Source organism: Podarcis gaigeae (genome assembly GCF_964106915.1).
Source record: "Podarcis gaigeae genome assembly, chromosome: 12".
NCBI lineage: Eukaryota > Metazoa > Chordata > Lepidosauria > Squamata > Lacertidae > Podarcis > Podarcis gaigeae.
Genome location: NC_139688.1, coordinates 44,091,325 through 44,110,112, shown reverse-complemented (window position 1 = coordinate 44,110,112; position 18,788 = coordinate 44,091,325). Strand labels below are relative to the sequence as shown.

Below are 18,788 nucleotides of genomic sequence, written 5' to 3'. Positions count from 1 at the left end.
TGCGTCTTGTGGTCTGGTGCGTCTTATAGAGTGAAAAATACAGTAAGTTCTACAGTGGTACATCGGGTTAAGAACTTAATTAACCTGAAACTGTTCTTAACCTGAAGCACCACTTTAGCTAATGGGACCTCCTGCTGCCGCCGCGCCACCGGAGCACGATTTCTGTTCTCATCCTGAAGCAAAGTTCTTAACCCGAGATACTATTTCTGGGTTAGCAGAGTCTGTAACCTGAAGTGTATGTAACCTGAAGCATATGTAACCCGAGGTACCACTGTATTAGTTTTATTCCCAGATAAATGGGCTCAGGACTGAAGCAGTGGTTCCTATCAAGCTTTAGGGGGTGGGCTGTAAATCTGAGGCTGCAATAGATTATGTTATGGGAACAGTTACTTGTGTGCTCTGTACATTATGGCTGAATCAAATGTACCGTATTTACTATCAGCTCCAGATTTGAAGGGCACCTTGGTCAACAAGATGCTCCCAGTGGGTTCACTCCTTGAATTGTTATAAAATCAGTGCTTTTGCTGGGAGTACTCAGGGGTACGCTGTACCGACACCTATTTTCTAGAAGAAAAGAACTGAATAGAAAACTCATTGGGTTTTTTGTTTTTTAAAAAAGATTGCCCCTGAGGATATGCAAAAACACCATTCACTAATCTCCGATTAGCCAACTCCTCAGAAAAAAAACATTTAGTCTGTCATGAACCCACCACCAATCAATTTCCTCAGTCTTCCTGAATTCTGTTATTACATGGAAAGGGGGAGGGGGGGATCTCTACCAACTTTCTAGCCGATATTTGCAGTATTATGAAAGTCATCCCCAACCTTCACATATGAAAACAATTCACTGCTGCTAGGTTTTCTCTCCTTCATAGAAACAAACACGTTTTCTCTCCTTCATAGAAACAAACACACCATTCTGAATTCATGGCTCTTTTTCTCTCACCTGCACTCAATAAATGTTTGTTCATTCCCTAACCCCACCTTCAAATTAATTCCTCTTTTTCCCACCCACCCCAACCTTGGAAATACATTTATCTCTTAGTTATTTCCCACAGAATGAACTGTTCCTTTCCCCATATCCTATGTACTCCCAAATTAATTGCTCTTTTCCAAGTCCCCTCAGGGTATTCATTGCTTCGTCTGTCCCTCACAGCCCAACTGTTCAAATGCAGGGTTGCCATATGTACAGATTTTTCCTGGACATTACTGGGATTCCAAAGGCGGAAATGACGTCTGGGGAAGATTTCTGAAATGTGGCGTTTTGTCCTGGATCTTAGGCAAGCTCAACAACTTTTGGGGTGTCCTGGTTTTTACTTTTTGGCAACCCTATCTAATGCTGCTTTATTAAATACCTTCAAAAAGTGGTGGACCTAAGAATAATGGATTTTATTAATAAGATCTGCTTGAAATTATCACAAACAGTTCAACCTGCTACTGCCTCCCCACTACTGTTTTGTTTAGAAATTTGTGGGCAAGATTAAGAGCATAAGAAAAGTCCAGCTGTATCAATTAAAGCTCATCTAGTCCAGACTTCCGGAGGCGGCGCAAAATAGCAATGGCGGTCCTCTTTACCTGGTGAAGAGGGGCTCCGCGAAAAAGGGTCGTCCGCTACGGCAAAGCGGAGACCCATTAAGAAAAACCGCAGGCAGAGCGAGCCTGCGGCCGTGGGACTCGGCGGGCGCCCAAAGCCCCCCCGGAAACGAAGAAGGGGCTCTGTAAGGGGCTCCGGAACGCGAAAGGGGGAGCGGCGCTGTGAGTTCATCGCTCTTTTCGTGGATGCAAAGCCGCGCTGCTGCTGCTGCTGATGAGCGCCGACCTTTCTTCTTGAAAACATCAAAATTGGCTGCTACATTCCCGTGAGTAAGGGGAGCTAAACATCGGAAAATTTGGGAATTTGGTTGAAATTCGGCTGAAAACGGGAGGCGAGTAACAGGAAGTCCGTCTCCCGATCCTGCTAACCAGATTAAAGCAATTGCGCAGAAGAGTGCTGAAGCGCTGAAAAGGGACTGTAAAAGTAAAACGAGGGTGTATTTGACAGACTTTGTAGCGAAAAGACAAGCAGGAAATCTTTGTAAAAGTTGTGGATTTTATTTTTGGGTCCTTCTTCCTAATTTTGAGCTATGTGGAGTTAAAAGAGACAACCCAGCGATCGGGCTGTCAGCGTGCAAAGGAGAACTGTCAAACTGCTGATACTGTTATTGGAGCTTAACTGATACATAGACTGAGACATTAACGTTTAAACATTGTTGCTGGGACCCTTCTTGACACCTTGTGGCTTTTCTTTAAGACAAAGAAAGCCTGTGGAAACTTCCTTTTGTGCTCTGGAACTATCAAAGACTTAACAAAGGGAATATAAGAACTTCAATGGCGGACAAGAGCTCTCTCCTTCCTTGAAACTTTGAAATACCCCCACCTAGAGGATTGTGGAGATATAGAGGCCTGGGAACTGTACTTTATTGTGATTTTCTGTGGTTAAATTGTTTACACTCTGAACTTTGTCTAACTTATGAAACAAAAGAAAATTTGACCTTGAACAGAGGCAGGTGTGGAATGAGTGGCACAGGGAGAACAAGAGCAGCTAAAGCTAAAGAGAAAGAAAAGAAACCAGGGCAACTTGTTCAAACAACCCTATCTCATCAACGAAGATCATCCGTCCCAACTGTACTGACAGCACAGGAGGTGGAATTTGAAGAGCCTGCTGCAGAGCCCGTTGCAGAAGATATGGCAACTGGAGGATCTGAAATAGTTCTGAAGCAAATCTTGGAACAACTTGGAATTTTAAATCAAAAAGTGGACAACCAATCATCAAAAATTGACCAAGCTACATCCTCTATTACTAAATTATCTGAGCAAGTTTCCCATCATACTCAGGCAATTGAAAAATTACAAGGGGCAACGTCTGAAAATTATAAGCTTGCGGTGGAAGCTTGTCAAAAAGCAGAACAGGCGAACAAAAAGGTTGATGAGATTAGGGGGGAAGTAAGGCCTCTGAAAAGACAGGTAGGGGAACAACAAGCCTACCTGTCATTGGTTGAATTGAAAAGTAAGGAAAATAATCTCAGATTAAGGGCTATCCCAGAATTGGAGGAAGGAAACCTACAGGGATTTTTAACACTTTTGTTCTCCAAATTCTGGGGGATAGAGGAAGATAAGGACTTTAAAATTGTGACTGCCTTTAGACTGGGAAAATTGATAAAGAAGGACAAGTCCAGAGACTGTTTGGTTATTTTGAGATCGAGAGAGGAAAGAGACAAGATACTAGGCCTACACTTCAAAAAATCCTTGGAGATAGAAGGAAAAAAGGCTGAAATTTATAGAGATATACCTAAACACCTTTTGGACCTTAGGACTACTTATACAGATTTGACCAAATTGTTGAGATATAACACAATCCCTTATAGGTGGGAGTTTCCGCAAGGACTATCATTTACCTACAAAGGAAGGAAAGTAAGAATTAAAACACCGGAGGACCAACAGAAGTTCCTACACGACCACGAGGAGGACCTCCAGAAAGGAGCCGCAGCTTCTTGGCCTCCACCACCACCGGGACCATCTCCAAAGCCTACACCGCCTGGATCTGGACCAACATTACCACCTCCGGGATCGGAGGGAAGCCTAGACACCCGATTGTAGACCCACCAATTAGACCAGGATGTCGCTGCAGCTTCTTAGTTGGAATATAGATGGCGGAAATTCTCCGGAAAAAAGAAGAAAAGTATTTCATATTTTGAAAAAAGAACAATTGGACATTATTTGCCTGCAAGAAACGCATGTGACAAGGCTCCATAGAAAAGTGCTAATTAACAAAAGATTAGGTCAAGAATTTATTTCTTCGGATAAAGTCAAGAAAAGAGGAGTGGTGATATATGCAAAGGAGAGCCTGTCACCGAAATTTCTATTTAAAGATGAACACGGCAGAATTTTGGCGATTGAAATCCAGACACAAGGAGAAAATTTTTTGATATTAGGAATATATGCTCCAAATGAAGGAAAATCGGAATTTTTCAGGAAGCTGCATGAGATTATGCTGGACTACTTAGATTACAACAACATCATCATGATGGGTGACATGAATGGGGTTGTGTCTGTAAATATGGATAAGTCGCAAAGCGCTAACATAACGAAAGATGGCAGACTACCTAAAACTTTTTTTGAAATGGCTGACAATGTGGACTTAATTGACATATGGAGGGTTCAGAACCCCCTAGGAAAAGAAGGGACTTTCTTTTCTGAAGCTCATCTGACATGGACACGAATCGACCAAATATGGATAACTAGAGGACTGGCACCCAAGACTAGAAAGGTGGAAATCTGCCCAAAAACCTGCTCCGACCATAATGCTTTGAAAATGGAATTGAGATTAAATACAACCGGATCCTTCAGATGGAAAATGAATGACACCTTATTAAGGGACGAGAAGATTGTTAAGAAGGCCCAAAAAACTTTAAAGGACTATTTTGAGATAAATTTAAATACCACTGTGGAAAAAAGAATAATCTGGGACGCAAGTAAAGCAGTCATGAGAGGGTTTCTAATACAACAAAATACGATCAAGAAAAAATTCTGGAATGAAAAGAAGGAGAAGATATTGGAAAAAATAAGAGATGGAGAGAAAAAATTAAGATCCAGGCCAAAGTCGAAGGAGGTGCTGAGAGAAGTGAAATTTTTCCAAGCACAATATTTGAAACTGATAAATCAAGAGGTGGAATGGAAAATTAAACAAATGAAACAAAGATCCTTTGAATCAGCAAATAAGTGTGGGAAACTGCTAGCATGGCAGTTGAAAAAGAGACAAAAACTTAATACTGTTACAAATCTAGAGATTGAAGGGAGAATGGTTCAGAAACCCGAGGAAATTAGAAAGTGCTTCCAGAGATATTTCAAAGAACTTTATTCACAAGGGCCACAGAAAGATTCGGAGGTGGACCAATTTCTTAAAACTAACGGATTACAGAAAATACCTCAGGAAATGAGAACAACCCTGAATAGTAATATCACACAGCAAGAAATTGAAAGCGCCATTCAGAACCTCCAATTAGGCAAATCTCCAGGCCCCGACGGACTTACCTCCAAATACTATAAGGTTTTGAAAGACTATTTGATACAACCTTTGTTGGAGGTTTGTAACCAGATTATGGAGGGGAGGAAGGCACCGGAAACGTGGAAAGAAGCCTTCATCACATTGATACCCAAACTAGAAACTGAAAAGACTCAGCTGAAGAACTACCGCCCCATCTCACTCCTAAATGTGGATTACAAAATTTTTGCAGACATTTTGGCAAGTAGGTTTAAAAAAGTGCTTAATGAAGTGATCCTTAAAGACCAGGCTGGCTTTCTTCCTGGTAGGCATTTGTTTGGCAACACAAGAAACATTATCGACATTTTGGAACTTTTACAAACAAAACTAAACACTAGAGCGGTGTTAATTTTTACTGATGCGGAGAAAGCCTTTGACAATATTTCCTGGATGTTTATGAAGAAAAACTTGGAAGGGATGGGAGTGGGGCGGGGGTTTGAAAATGGAATAGATGCAATATATTCAGAACAAAAAGCGAAATTGATAGTAAACAATGTGGTGACAGAGGAGTTTAAAATTGAAAAAGGGACACGGCAGGGGTGCCCCCTATCCCCCCTATTGTTTATTTCAGTTCTGGAGGTGCTATTGAACATGATTAGAAAGGACCGGTTGGTACAGGGAATTGAGGTCGGAGTGAAACAATATAAATTGAAAGCATTTGCAGATGACCTGGTATTAACATTGCAGGAGCCTGTCTCTAGTACTAAAAGAGTGTTAGAATTAATTTTGGACTTTGGTCGGGTGGCGGGATTTAAGCTGAACAAGCAAAAAACTAAGGTTATAGCAAAAAATTTGACAAGTACAGAAACAGATGAGTTTGTGAAAGAAACAGAATTAAATGTGGTTAAAAAAGTAAAATACCTAGGGGTGTATCTGACCTCCAAAAATTTGAATCTGTTTAAGGACAACTACGAGAAATGTTGGTTAGAAATCAAAAGAGATTTGGAAACATGGTCAAGATTGAAACTTTCCTTGTTGGGCCGAATAGCAGCTATAAAGATGAATGTATTGCCAAAAATGCTATTTTTGTTTCAGACCCTACAGGTCGTGGACAAGGTGGAATGCTTTGGAAAGTGGCAGAGGGATATTTCTAAGTTTGTTTGGCAGGGCAAAAAGCCCCGAATAAAGTTTAAGATACTAACTGATGCGAAAGAAAGAGGGGGATTTGCCCTGCCAGACTTGAGGTTATATTACGAAGCTGCAGCCTTCTGCTGGTTGAAAGATTGGATTTTACTGGAAAACACTGATGTCCTAGATCTGGAAGGGTTTGACAATGCTTTTGGGTGGCATGCATATTTGTGGTATGACAAGGTTAAAGTGCACAAATTGTTTAAAAACCACATTGTCAGGAGAGCAATTTTAATGGTCTGGACAAAATATAAAGACTTATTGGAGAGTAAGACTCCGAGGTGGCTCTCACCGGTGGAGGCCAAGGCACGTAAGAGACCTAATATGGAAGCCAATTGGCCTAAATATGAGGAAATTATTGAAAAGATTGGAGACAATTGGAGGTTGCAGAGCTTGGAAAAACTAAAAAACAAGGTGCGAGATTGGTTGCATTATGCACAAATTCAAGAGGTCTTTAAAGTAGATAAGAAGGTTGGATTCCAGGTGGAAAAATCGAAACTAGAGACAGAATTGTTAGAACCAAAAAGTAAACTACTTTCGAGAATGTATAACCTGCTGCTTAAATGGAATACTCAGGATGAGACAGTCAAATCCGCCATGATAAAGTGGGCGCAGGATTTGGGGCATAACATTATGTTTGAAGACTGGGAAAGGTTATGGAACACCGGAATGAAATTTACGGCATGTAGTGCCTTGAAGGAAAACATTATGAAAATGATATGCCGGTGGTACATGACCCCAGTCAAGCTTGCTAAGATATATCACCTGTCTGATAATAAATGCTGGAAATGTAAAGAGGCGGAAGGGACATTCTTTCACCTCTGGTGGACCTGCCCGAAAGTGAAGGCCTTCTGGGAAATGATTCATAATGAACTAAAAAAGGTACTGAGATTTACCTTACCTAAGAAACCAGAGGCCTTCCTTCTGGGCATGGTGGACCGGAGAGTGTTTAAGAAGGACAGAACTTTTTTTATGTATGCTACTACAGCAGCAAGGATCCTGATTGCAAAATATTGGAAGACACAAGATTTACCCACACTGGAGGAATGGCACATGCAGTTGATGGACTATATGGAACTGGCCGAAATGACTGGCAGAATCCGAGACTTGGGAGAAGAAACATTCGAGGAGGATTGGAGAAAATTTAAAGACTATTTGGAAAAACATTATAAGTTGTATGAATGTTAAAAAACACACCTTTTAGGAAATTCTAGCTTCAGTAATGTTAAATTAAAGAAATGGAAATTAAGGTACAAGGAGTCAGAGACAGAATAATGAAACAACTTTATTGTGTTAAAATGAAAATGTACATGATTTGGGTTATAATTTATTTGAAATTGGGTAACATGATAAAAAGGAAGATACAATAAGTATTGAAATAAGTTAACAAATTGCAGACGTTATGTATCACAGAGAATGCAGGGTTGGGAGGACGTGGGGAAGTCCAACAGATTGGGAAAAAAGAGTAAGAAAAATTTGTAACTTTTCTTTTCTACTTCCATAATATGTTCTTTATTCTTTTTTCTGTATTTCATAAGACTAATAAAAAATAATATATAAAAAAAATAAAGCTCATCTAGTCCAGCATCCTGTTCTCAGAAGATGCCCATGGGAAACCCACATGCAAGACCACGGTGAAACTTGCTGTTTCTAGCAACCAGAGGAATATTGCTTCTAATCCTGGAGGAAGTACACAACCATCACGCCTAGTCACCACTGACTGATAAGTCAAATTAATAGAGGATAAGGCGCTCTCTCTCTCTCTCTCTCTCTCTCTCTCTCTCTCTCTCTCTCTCTCTCTCTCTCATATATATATATTCCATATTTTTTGCACCATAACACTCACTTTTTTCCTCCTAGAAAGTAAGGGGAAATGTCTGTGCGTGTTATGGAGGAAATGCCTGTGGGTGGCATGCCTACGGATTTTCCTCCTCTAAAAACTATGTGCGTGTTATGGTCAGGTGCATGTTATAGAGCGAAAAATACAGTATTTAGATACCACTTCATACTAAAGACCATCACTAAGTGGTCAAACAACAAATACAGTATATATAACAAACTATGGCCAGCGTACAGCTTCCGGGTCATGTGGCCAGCATGACTAAGCCGCTTCTGGCAAACCAGAGCAGCGCACGGAAACGCCGTTTACCTTCCCGCCGGAGCGGTACCTATTTATCTACTTGCACTTCGACGTGCTTTTGAACTGCTAGGTTGGCAGGAGCAGGGACCGAGCAACGGGAGCTCACCCCGTCACGGGGATTCAAACCACCGACCTTCTGATCGGACCCAGAAGCTGTACGCCGGCTCCCTCGGCCAATAAAGCAAGATGAGTGCCGCAACCCCAGAGTCACGACTGGACCTAATGGTCAGCGATCCCTTTACCTTTACTTATGAAGCTGAGAGACGACAATGCCATGCAAAGGTATAATCAAATGCAATAAAATAACAAAAAAACACAGCAGCACATTTTGAAACATCTCTAGAGTCGGGATCCCTTTCCTCTTTGTGCTCCCATTTATCAAGGCACAGCCTGATTCACTACACATCAGAGTTTTGGATTTGATATCCCGCCTTTCACTCCCTTTAAGGAGTCTCAAAGCGGCTAACATTCTCCTTTCCCTTCCTCCCCCACAACAAACACTCTGTGAGGTGAGTGGGGCTGAGAGACTTCAGAGAAGTGTGACTGGCCCAAGGTCACCCAGCAGCTGCATGTGGAGGAGCGGAGAGGCGAACCCGGTTACCCAGGATTACGAGACTACCGCTCTTAACCACTACACCACACTGGCTCTCCCATTCTGCCTTCCAGCTCTACAAATCATAAAACATCTACTACTCACTCAGTTGTGGGGAGCATCAGGGAGGAGGAGAAAAGTGTGGGATAACCATACTCACATAACCAACATGCTAAAGTCTAATTAAGACATTAAGGGGTTAATACCCTAGAGTAAGCTGTCCTGGAGGGCTTGACTCACTTTGGGAGGAACTAGGTAATCAAGCCATTGTTGCCCAGCTGATGAAGTCAGCAGGTGAAGCCACTCATGAGTTCCTAGACCAGTGATTGAGGGACCACTATAGCTAAGCCTAGTTTTACTGCCTGGGCAACGTATTTTCTGAATGCTGCATGGATAAAGCACGTGAATTGAAGAGTTTGTAAGTAGACCATCTCTAACTTAACCAAACTTGTGCTGTTTTTGTAAGCTTTGGGGGAAAGGGAAGTTTTGGAACTCGTAAGGCGTAATTTTAAAGGCCTTATATTTTTCATGCTGTGGTTTTCTGCATGTTTTCTGATTTAAAATTTCTGCTGGGGTTTTCTCACCCAGGAATACTTGCTTGAAACCTGGATTGTGGCACCCAGGAAGGTGTGTGTGAGTGAGTGTGCGCGCGCTTTGCGTTGCATTGCATTGTAGGGGGTGCAATCTCTTGTTATCAGGCCTAGTGGTACGCAGCCAGCATGTCAATACTTGTAGATGGCAAGAGCTGTAGTTCAACGTTTGTAGGCTCCATGCTAGTAACCATTGGCCCATTCACAATGGTAGATGGTACAGTTGTCCATTTAACTGGAGATTCTGGAAATTGAACCTAGTAGCCTCTGCTTGAAACATTTACAGTGGTGCCTCGCAAGACGAAAAGAATCCGTTCTGTGAGTCTCTTCGTCTAGCAGTTTTTTCGTCTTGCGAAGCAAGCCCATTGACGGCTTAGCGGCTTAGCGCTATTAGCGGCTTTTAACAGCTTATCAGCTTAGCGGATAAGCGGCTTAGCGGCTTAGAAAAAGGGGGGGAGAGAAAAACCCCGCAGGAACTCGCAATACATTTTCGTCTTGCGAAGCAAGCCCATAGGAAATTCGTTTTGCGAAGCACCTCCAAAACGGAAAACTCTTTCATCTAGCGAGTTTTCCGTCTTGCGAGGCATTCGTCTTGCGGGGCACCACTGTATTTTTCTGCCGCTGGTCTTGGTCTTCAGAGAAGGACAGTTGTGTGGCCTACAGCACAGTGAAACAGTCTGAAAGATTCAAAAGCATAACAAGATCTATGGGATAGGCTACTGCATTCAGTTTAGGTTTCTCCCCCACCCCCTCCAATGGCATAAAAGAGGGGTTAGCAAACTTTTTCAGCAGGGGGCTGGTCCACTGTCCCTCAGATCTTGTGGGGGGCCGGACTATATTTTGAAAAGGAAAAAAAATGAACGAATTATTGTGCCCCACAAATAACCCAGGAGTGTATGCACCAAATAATAACAAATCCGAATTTTATGGGAAATTGGAAGAGAAGCTTTGGGAATTCGAGAATGGAAAGATAATTTTGATGGGAGATTTGAATGGAGTTATATCTATTGAAATGGATAACCCAGAGATGTATTTTAAATAAAAGCACACATTCTACTCATGTAAAAACATGCTGATTCCCAGACCATCCACGGGCCGGATTGAGAAGGTGATTGGGCCGGATCCGGCCCCCGGGCCTTAGTTTGCCTACCCATGGCATAAAATATGGCCATCGTTTTCTTCGATAGGCTTCGTTAAAGTGTTACTGTCTCATTTTTAAAACTTTGGCCTTGTGGAGAGCATAATTTCATTGCTATGATTTCCCTCAAGTATGAAAATGTTATATAGCAACATTCCTAGAAGTTATACGGCTTCTTGGAATTCCAGTCCTGTAAAATGGGGGCCTTGGTTGTTCTAGTATTTGTGGGGGTCGCTGCCAGGAATTGTAAAAGTTCAGAACTTCATGCTAGCAGCCTGATGTTGAGAATTGCTGAGGTCACATTGTACTGAATTAACTGGAAATGTTTGTGTGTGTGTGTGTGTGTGTGTGTGTGTGTGTGTGTTGTACTGGCCATTCAGAAAAGGATAATAGCCAACTTGTTCAGGAAAAAGCTCTTCAAACCAGTGGCCACAATGCAGAGTTAAAATAAATAAGTTTAAATTTACTGTGATTACCTTTGAGGAAATGTGGGCCTCAAATATCGTAATACAGCTTTAGCAATAAAACAACCTTTTTTAAAAAAAGGAAATAAATGAAGCACATGCAGCTCTGAATAGCCCCTGTGAATTCATCATAATACACACATATTTTGTGTGTCCCCCCCCCTAAAATATATGCAATCATATGCATACTCTTCATTAGTACCGTATTTTTCGTCCCATAGGACGCACCTAGTTTTTTGGGGGGGAAATAAAGGAAATTTTTTTCCCCTTTATTTCCCCCCCAAAAGCAGGTCGGGGAAACCTAACCAGGTCGGGGAACAGTGGGATGGCGGCGCTGTGCCTCCCTGCTGTCCCCCGAGCTTGTGGGGCTGGCCGATGTCTGTCCGGCGGGTGGGGCGCTCTGCTTCAGGGTGCCCCACCCGCCGGGCGGCAGGCTGCTATCTGCAGCGTGGGGAGCCCTGTGGGGAACTCCCGCAGGGCTGCCTAGGCTGCGAATGTGTTCCCGAAGCGCCGGGCGCTCTGCTCTCAGGGCGCCTGACGCTCCGGGAAGCAGGCTGCTATCCGCAGCCTAGACATCGCTGCGGGACCTCCCACATGGCTGCCTAGGCTGCGGATGTCTTCCTGAAGCCTGGAGAGCGAGAGGGGTCGGTGCGCACCGACCCCTCTTGCTCTCCACGCTTCAGCGAAAGCCTGCATTCGCCCCATAGGACGCACCCAGATTTCCCCTTCATTTTTGGAGGGGGAAAAGTGTGTCCTATAGGGCGAAAAATACGGTTTATGCATTTTGGTACACATTACTTGGCTGGAGAACCACACTGCAAATGTCAGAGGTGGCTCAGTTGGTTAGAACGTAGTGCTGATAACGCCAAGGCTGCAGAATTGGTCCCCGTATGGGACAGCTGCATAGTCCTGCATTGCAGGGGGTTGGACTAGATGATCCTGAGAGTCCCTTCCAACTCTACAATTCTATAACTCTAAGTGACAATTTTAAGTAAGAACTGGCCCCTGAGCAAGGGTGGATGGATCTGTCAGTTTTGGTTCTCCATTTCTCATTCATTTATTTCCTCCTCCCTCCTGATACATTTACCTTCTATGCTGCATCTTTTAGACCAGTGACGGCCAAACTTGGCCCTCCAGCTGTTTTGGGACTACAGTTCCCATCATCCCTGACCACTGTTCCTGTTAGCTAGGGATGATGGGAGTTGTAGTCCCAAAACAGCTGGCGGGCCAAGTTTGGCCATCACTGTTTTAGACTGAAAGCAGGAACTGTCTTGTTTTTATTGATCTGCAAGTGGCTTTGGGGACGGGGCTGTACAGCAGATTAACAATTAGATGGATAACAGAATCTTCCAAGTTATGCCTGGGCAGTCCATTTGTTTGCAAAGCTCATTGGATGATCACTGTCTCCTATCACACAAAATCCCTAAAGTGGAAATCTCATGTATGTTGCTGCTCTGAATATCTTGGCAGAAGGGCAGGGCACTCACATAACAAACAAACAAACATTAATGGATTAATTGATGGTTTTGCTGAGCTTCCGCAGGGTTAACTACCGCTAGCGCAGCTTTGGAAAGCTGCCAGTGATTCCTTTGAATTCAATTACTAATCATTTGCTGTTGCCATATATCTGTTTCTCACAAAGCACCTTTGCTTAATGATGTGAGCAGTCACCAGATGGTATGTTGATATTTCAAATATTTTGGCAATCGGACAAGATAGTTGGCCTTCTAAGTGCCTTTAATGCAGAGAGGGGGGACCTGGACCTGCCTTAAGAAGTTGCTGGACTAAAACTCCCACCAGCCTCAGCCAGCATGGAAAATGAGAAGGCATGCTGGGAATTGTAGTCCAACATTATAGAAGGAGGGACACAGGTTCCCTATCCCTGTTTTAATGGCTTTGATGGAATCCTGACCTTAAGGGATGGTGGTGTCATGGAAATGCAGCTTCTCCAAGGTAGGATTTCACTTACCTTAAATAATAATTATAATTATAATTTATTATTTATACCCCGCTCATCTGGCTGGGTTTCCCAGCCACTCTGGGCGGCTTCCAACAGAATATTAAAATACAATAACCTATTAAACATTAAAAGCTTCCCTAAACAGGGCTGCCTTCAGATGTCTTCTAAAAGTCTGGTAGTTGTTTTTCTCTTTGACATCTGGTGGGAGGGCATTCCACAGGGCAGGTGCCACTACTGAGAAGTCCCTCTGCCTGGTTCCCTGTAACTTGGTTTCTCACAGCAAGGGAACCGCCAGAAGGCCCTTGGCACTGGACCTTGTCAGAACGATGGGGGTGGAGATGCTCCTTCAGGTATACTGGACTGAGGCCGTTTAGGGCTTTAAAGCTCAGCACCAACACTTTGAATTGTGCTTGGAAATGTCCTGGGAACCAGTGTAGGTCTTTCAAGACCGGTGTTATATGGTCTCGGCGGCTGCTCCCAGTGACCAGTCTAGCTGCCACATTCTAGATTAGTTGTGGTTTCCGGGTCACCTTCAAAGGTAGCCCCACATAGAGTGCATTGCAGTAGTCCAAGTGAGAGATAACTAGAGCATGCACCACTCTGGCAAGACAGTCCGCGGGCAGATAGGGTCTCAGCCTGCGTTCCAGATGGAGCTGGTAGACAGCTGCCCTGGACACAGAACTGAACTGAGCCTCCATGGACAGCTGTGAGTCCAGAATGACTCCCAGGCCGCGCACCTGGCAAGACCACTGATAAAAGGGTACCTATGAAGGATGCCTTGCTGTTTATTGATTGAATGAATTCTGCTGCAGTAGTACAGGACCTCTGGGTCAAAACCCAAAACCCCGACTGTCTCAGGAGACAATGGAGGAGTGATGCCTTTGGGAGGGTTGGAAGGTTGCAGCGCCTGCTGTGGCTGTAGGGAACCAATGCAGGAGAGACCTGTTTTGTTGCAGCTGGGGCAGATTAAGGCATCCGGTTGCGTTGCTGCAGATGCGCCATGCCATTTCTTCTCTCTGCGTTCCTCCCAGCGGTAATTCATCCTCTCATCCCTCAACTGACAGATCAGTTGTAAATGTGGACTCAAAGTCAGGTCCTTGTGTTTGGGGCGGGCGTTCATTTTGGAGTTTGGGCGGCTTGCGATGTGTGTGAGAAGGTTGTAAGGAGGAGGCTGGTATGACACGGATTCTGAATTTTGAAATTGGGCCAGGAAGGGGGAGCTATTTTGAGATATAGATAGATAAAGGTAAAGGGACCCCTGACCATTAGGTCCAGTCATGACCGACTCTGGGGTTGTGGCATTCATCTCGCTTTATTGGCCGAGGGAGTCGGCGTACAGCTTCCAGGTCATGTGGCCAGCAGGACTAAGCCGCTTCTGCTGAACCAGAGCAGCGCACGGAAATGCCGTTTACCTTCCCACCGGAGTGGTACCTATTTATCTACTTGCACTTTGACATGCTTTTGAACTGCTAGGCTGGCAGGAGCAGGGACCGAGCAACGGGAGCTCACCCCGTCACAGGGATTCGAACTGCCAACCTTCTGATCAGCAAGTCCTAGGCTCTGTGGTTTAACCCACAGCACCACCCGTGTCCCATAGATAGATATCATTAATTTAGTCCAGTTCTAGATTGAATGGATTATTTGCCCACTGCTAGCATGGAGGCATTTGAAGAATCTGCCTGTTTACTTGGTGTTCTCAAGAGATATGCTGGGATAGCTCAGTTGGTAGAGCATAAGACTCTTAATCTCAGGGTTTGAACCCCACGTTGGGCAAAAGATTCCTGAATTGCAGGGGTTTGGATTGGATGGTCATCGTGGTCCCTTCCAATTCTACTATTCTATTGGCCTCTTGGCCCTTGCTCACTTCAGAATATGGCCCTGAAAAAGGGGGGGGGGGGGGAAATACTCTCAACTTGGTCTAAGGAGCAACTGTGAACTTGTAGAAGCAAATAATAAATGGCTCAACTAATGTGTAACACTGCTAAGATCGAGCCAAGAGCTTGATATTCAATGTAATGTACATATAATCCCAAATACTGGCCTCAACTTGCATTGCTTTTCTAACATAGAAAGAGGCATGCACAATAATTGTGCTGAAAAAATGGTGCCTGCTTGGGCCAGAATATTTAGCAAGGAGGAGGAAAGTGGCATTTGGTACAATAGTAAAGGTAAAGGGACCCCTGACCATTAGGTCCAGTCGTGGCCAACTCTGGAGTTGCAGCGCTCAGCTCACTTTATTGGCTGAGGGAGCCGGCGTACAGCTTCTGGGTCATGTGGCCAGCATGACTAAGCCGCTTCTGCTGAACCAGAGCAGCGCACGGAAACGCCGTTTACCTTCCCACCGGAGCGGTACCTATTTATCTACTTGCACTTTGACGTGCTTTCGAACTGCTAGGTGGGCAGGAGCTGGGACTGAGCAACGTGGCAGGATTCAAACCGCTGACCTTCTGATCAGCAAGTCCTAGGCTCTGTGGTTTAACCCACAGTGCCACCCGAAAAAAAAGTACCATTTGGATTTGTGCCACGTGTGCTAGGAATTTGTGGAAAGGCAAATCTAGGTGAATCCTAAATGCAAGCTTGTGCATTTAAAAAGCACTAGGCAGCTTTCCCGTGATCCTGTGGCTTAAAATAGCGCTGATTGCTTGAAGGATTGCTGCTGGGCTCTATAAAAGAGACAAATAATCACAATGGAATTGATTTGTGAACTACGGTCTGGTATGGTGGCTAAATGCTCTAAGAAGAAAGAGATAGGGGGCTTTTATGGGGACATCTGCTTTTTGCATTTTTAAGATTCAAAGCACAAATACAGGCATGCCATTGAAATGAGTACTGTACATACTAATTCAGCTTACAGTCCTGTTGTAAAAAGTGAATCACTTCAAGTTCAGATATAGTGTAGCTCTATGTATCAGAGTGTACCAGTGTGGTGTAGTGGTTAAGAGCGGTAGACTCGTAATCTGGTGAACCGGGTTCGCTTCCCCGCTCCTCCACATGCAGCTGCTGGGTGACCTTGGGCTAGTCACACTTCTCTCTGAAGTCTCTCAGCCTCACTCACCTCACAGAGTGTTTGTTGTGGGGGAGAAAAGGAAAGGAGAATGTTAGCCGCTTTGAGACTCCTTCGGGTAGTGATAAAGCAGGATATCAAATCCAAACTCTTCTTCTTCTCTATGCACCAGGTGGGGCAAACAACAGACACAGGATGGAGTATTGGTGGCCCTCCATAAGTTGCTGGACTACAGCTCCTATCATTCATTACTGCTGGCCATGGTGGCTGAGGCTGATGGGAGATGGAGTGGCATGAGTTCCCCACCTGGAGGCTCACCTGTTCCCTTATCCCTCAATTTCCCCCAGAGGAAAGTAGGCTTTTCCAAATCTTCAAGACTTCGTTTTGTAATGGAGCGATATCAAAAGTCAACACATGTTCAGTGCTGTTTCTTGCACATCCATTCCTAATTCTCCCTTTCAAATGGCTATTGATTGTGCACCCCCAGGGACACGGGTGGCACTGTGGTCTAAACCACAGTATGGAGACTGATATGTAAATCTGGGGACTGTCCCTGGGAAACAGGGATGTCCGGTAACCTTAAACCAGAGGTACTACTGTAATAAACCAGCATTGGATAGGGTTGCCAAAAAGTGTAAAACCAGAACATCTCAGAAGTTGTTGAGCTTGCCTAAGATCCAGGACAAAGCGCCACCTTTCAGAAATCCCCCCGGACATGAAATCCCGGTAATGTGCAGGAAAACCCAGACGTATGGCAGCCCTATTGTTTACAGGCTTAGGGACATAGGAAGCTAGCCTTTCAGTGCTTCTCAAACTTGGTCTCCAGCTGTTGTTGGACTACAACTCCCATCATCCCTCACTAGCAAGACCAGTGGTCAGGGATGATGGGAGTTGTAGTCCAACAGCAGCTGGAGACCCAAGTTTGAGAAATGCTGCAATGGAATTGGACCATTAGTCTACCCAGCCCAGTATTCTTAACACTTCCTGCGTCGGGGACATAAATCCAGATTAGGTTGTTGGTTGTATACCTTCAAATCCTGCGGAAGGTTCTTTTCAACCTTCTCCTCTCACCTTCAGCTTAGAGGTGGCAAACGATCCTTTCATATATTTAGCGCAGATTTCTTTCTCCGTTATCTGACCGGTGCAGCGAGGAAATGGCATGCCTCTTGTTACGGTAGTGGCTGCGAGCTGTCATAAAATGGCACGCTAATTATTCTGACGCCTGTACTGGAGCACCTCTGCAAATGAGTTCCACCTTATGGGCCCTTCCAGCATTGCCTTGACCTATCACCACCGCTTTCAAATTAACTATCCGTATTCCTCATTTTCGGTTCCCAGATTCCAGCACGCATTACATCACCCCGAGTCCAGTTACAGTCGGATGCCAGAACTGCAGCTGGGAAACACCAAAAGTGGGGATTGCAGAATAAGCCAACACCTCAACGTTAGGCTTTGACCAGATTTTAAGATAACATACACCGCTGCAAACAGGGCAATGGCTCCCTGTTTATTTCCCTCTTGCAGACGGTGCTTTGAACACCCAGAGGCCGGCAGCCTCATCAGCGCCAAGTGGCCAGTGATTTATTAAAAGCTGAGCTGCAGTATAATTGTGCTCACCATGTGGCTAATAAGCAGCCGCTTGGAAAGAAAGCTGGAGGGGGGGGTGGATGGACCAGGGACTTTTCTTGGGATAGTTTCAATGCAGCCATCGGCGTGTGCCAAAGCAGGGACACACACACACACGCTTAATGGATTGAAGTGTGCCTTGAATGTTAAACAGACAGGAACCTGGCACCTTCTGAGTTGATATAATTTCATGGGGCAGAAGAAGAATATATTAATGCTAAAATAGCTATGTGTGAGTGAGTGAGTGAGTGAGTGAGTGAGTGAGTGAGTGAGAAAGGAGAGAGAGAGCGAGCAAGTACTTTTAGTATTATAATTTGGAAGGCCTTTGAGTGCACCATTTGCAAATCTGACAGAGACCAGAAATGGAGTGGCTTTTCCATTCTTGTCACTGAGCTCAACAGTCAGAGCCAGATCATCATAGTAATAATTAATTAATTAATTAATTATACCCCACCCATCTTGGCTGGTTTTCCCCAGCCACTCTGAGCGGCTTCCAACGGAATATTAAAAACGCGATAAAACATCAAACATTAAAAACTTCCCTAAGCAGGGCCGCCTTCAGATGCCTTCTAAAAGTCAGATAGTTGTTTATCTATTTGACATCTGACGGGAGGGCGTTCCACAGGGCGGGCGCCACTACCGAGAAGGCCCTCTGCCTGGTTCCCTGTAACCTCACATCTCGCAGTGAGGGAACCACCAGAAGGCCCTCGGAGCTGGACCTCAGTATCCGGGTTGAACGATGGGGGTGGAGATGCTCCTTCAGGTATCCTTGGCCGAGACCGTTTAGGGCTTTAAAGATCAGCACCAATACTTTGAATTGTGCTCGGAAACGTCCTGGGAGCCAATGTAGGTTTTTCGGGACTGGTGTTATACGGTCTCGGCAGCCGCTCCCAGTCACCAGTCTAGCTGCCACATTCTGGATTAATTGTAGTAGTTGTAGTAACTGCTGAGGTCTCCTCAATGATGGGTCCCCACAAAACTAGATGACCCATCCACTTGAGTTCCACATCCACTCTTTGGTTGCAAGGCCTGTTGCCCTGGAAACCAGGGTCATGTGCATAACTTA

The 18,788-nt window shown here is 44.5% G+C and overlaps 1 long non-coding RNA gene across 3 annotated transcripts in view; it reads left to right on the top strand.

Moving 5' to 3' along the window:
- LOC310828464 overlaps positions 1–18,788 on the top strand; it is a 167,228-nt gene that overhangs the window by 72,813 nt on the left and 75,627 nt on the right. The window contains exon 1 of one of the 3 annotated variants that reach the window (XR_014556911.1): positions 9,344–9,358. The exons of the other annotated variants lie outside the window; for them this stretch is intronic. This is a non-coding gene — a long non-coding RNA (uncharacterized lncRNA). Of the gene's footprint in view, positions 1–9,343; positions 9,359–18,788 lie in introns of those variants that run through there. 3 annotated transcript variants of the gene reach the window in all.